Genomic DNA, 3,299 nt, shown 5'->3' with positions numbered 1-3,299 from the left:
TTTATATTTAAATTTAAAATTAGTAATTATTTATATTTAAATATATAACATAAATATAATAATTATTTATATTTAATTTTAAAATTATGTAATATATTATATATGTATGAATTTTATTTATTTTTTAGTCTAAAAATTCTTAGAATTATAAAAATTTTAAGAATAAATTGTCATTATTATTATGTTAATTTTATTACTTTTAATAATATTATAATTTATTACGTCATCCGGTTCGACCGGTCGAACCATGACTTTCTCTTTCTTCCGGTTCGTTATCCGGTTCGGTTTTCACAACCTTGATTTCTTCACCGATGAGGCTAATTTCCCTCATAACGCGTGCATTTACATCATATTTGGATCACCTTTGAAATTTGCGACACCACATCAAACGATCCAATTTGATCAAATAAAATGTAGACTCTTAATGTCGACGACGTTCCGGACGCAACGACACCATCTATTTGTCGATCGAACGTCGTTTCGTCACCGACGATGCTAATTTCTCTTGTGATGCGTGCCTTCACATCATATTTGAATCGTCTTTAAAATTTGCGACACCGCCTCAAATGATCCAAATTGATCAAATAAAATGTAGACTCTTAATGTCCACGACGTTCCGGACACAACGGTGCCATCAAATTGACAATCAGACATCATGTCGTCTCCGTATAGGCGAATTTCTGCAATATACGTGCCTTTGCATCATATTTAGATCACCTTTGAATCTTTTCTCGTATGATTTAAAGTATAGGGGTCAACAATTCTACATCATTACATCTAAAAATTGTGATTTTTTAAATATTTATAAATTATGCTTCTAAAAAATGGTTGGAGACAACTATCACGCTGGAAACAGATCTTTTTTTTGCTTCAAGAAGCTTTAGATGCTTGGCAACACATAGTTAGCAAATGACTATGATGTAACTGTAACATAAGTTCGTCAACTCAACTTCTGCTAGTATTTTTTTCTACCAATTTTTCCCAAAGTTTAGCTTTTGATTTCAAGTAGATTAACTAGCCTAATCTTGATTAATATTGTATTTTTTTCCTCTTAGTTGAACAAATGAGTAAAAAAAACCCAAATATTATTCATCTTCTAATCTACCATTACAAGCATTGGATACACGTATTTATTGACAATCAAAGCAACATAAAAGACTACATGCCACCATAAAAAATATTATATCTATATAACCATACAAACTACCCAATGGAATTAAACTATCCCTGAAGTTAATATAATTAAATAGCTCAGATCCTTTACTTGCAACTCGATTGCTTGAATGGGGGGATGACATATCCTTTAGATTGCTTGAATGGGGGAATGACAGATCCTTTATTTGGAATCGGATTGCTTGAATGGGGGGATGAAAGATCCTTTAGATTGCTTGAATGGGACCTTACAAGCTAACATTATTCCTGTTTGCTTTCCCTTTAAATGACAGCTAGCTTGTGTTGAGAGCACAAGTTTTTGCGAGGTGGGAGGAATACAAAGTGAGAGTTGAGAAGAGAAATAGACAAGCCAAGTGAAGTTTTTGTCATCTTTAAGGTTAGTCTTGAAGAATTTTAGAATGTTGTTGATTTTTTTAATATGTTGTTTAAAAACTTTTGTTGAGAGTAGTAAATATTTCTGAAGAAAAGTATTAATGTGTTTTGTTTACTTATGAATTATGTTAAATATCTGAGTTAATGTTACAGAAATTAGTGTTTATAAATGTTAACCATTTATGAATTTCTATATATATTTTTTAATTTGTTAGTTTTTTTGAAGGAAATTAACAACAAAACTATATAGAAAAAAATATTTAATGGCACATATACATTATAAAGCGTAACATTATTTACGTTCTATTTAATATTTTTTTGTTAATATAATAAATTGGAAAAAAATAAAGATACAGAGAATGTGTTTAAGAAAAAAAAATTTAGAAATATGTTTTTAAGAAAAAAAAATAGCTATATTTAATATTATGCAAGAAATTTAATATTGACAAAAGTAAATGCAAGAAGAGAGAGAGAGAGGGAGATGGAGAAACACAGAGATTTTAAATATTAAAACTTTCAAATATTTAATCAAATTTTAAATAACTTTCTGCTATATTTAATATTACTTGAAAATTATTATATTTAATTTTTAATATAATGTGAAAGTAAATATTATTATAATTAATATTTAATTAGGAGTCTCAATTTGGTTCAACGTGTCGGATTCGGGTCGAACCCGGAACTCACTTGGTACTATTTTATTTATTTAAAATAAATAAATAAAAGGTAAGTAAAAGTCACAGTTTATAGCGTATGTGCCTGTAGCAAAAATCGCAGAAGAAGAGCTTTTTAAGTAGAAAGAGCACACATAAATTGAGTTTTGTGCTGAAAACCCAATTGATCTTTACGTTTTCTCTGATAATTCAATCTTCCTTTCAGTTCTACAGAAAATGCTATCAGCTTTTGCTAGCATGACCCTTTTTAAATTTAATTTTATTTAAATTCCTTTTGTTAATATAATTTTAAATAGCATGATCCTTTTAAAAATTTAACCTTTTGTGGGAGCTCCGTTACAACTTTACGGTCTATTTATCTTTTAAATAAAAACTTGTTATTTCCTTTTAAATGAATGAAATGGGTTCACCCCAAAATTTTATATAAAAAAATACATTATAATACAAAAAGAACGATTACAGTACTATGCTTATTGTAATTTCTTTTCTCTCTTGTGGTATTATATGCAAACAAATGAATTGAAGAGTCATGATTAGCGTCATTAAAGTCAAATGAATTGATGGCATTAAAATAAAAATTAATAATTGTTTACAATATATAATGATTTATACTGAGTTGGTTCAACTAGAATTGAATTATCTTGGATCTAATTAAATTGAATTTCATTAAATTGAATTCAATTGGTCTAATTCAATCACATAATGCTAATCTTGATTGATGAAGTATGTTTAAAATATATTTTAAAAATTAATGATGATAAAAATGATTAAATATGCATGAGAATCGCATAACTCATTTGAATGTGATCTCTTCTTCTTTTTCACACTCTGTCCTTTTTTACTTGTAAATTTTATCAGTTTGTCCTTCATGTATCTGCTATTTTTTGTGTTTAAATTAATTTATAGGACATACTTTAAATAGTTTAGTTTTTGACCTACTATTCTTGTTTGAGTTATATGACGCAAATTTATTGTTTATTATTCTCTTGCTAATGTTGTGAATCTTTATGATTAATTTAAGTGGAGTTTTTGCTACTTCTCTTGTTTATATGGGGTTTTTGTTTCAAAACAAACAAATTT

The sequence above is a fragment of the Dendrobium catenatum genome, unplaced genomic scaffold (genome assembly GCF_001605985.2).
Source record: "Dendrobium catenatum unplaced genomic scaffold, ASM160598v2 fragScaff_scaffold_51, whole genome shotgun sequence".
Lineage (NCBI taxonomy): Eukaryota > Viridiplantae > Streptophyta > Magnoliopsida > Asparagales > Orchidaceae > Dendrobium > Dendrobium catenatum.
Note: the sequence above shows the minus strand (reverse complement) of the source record.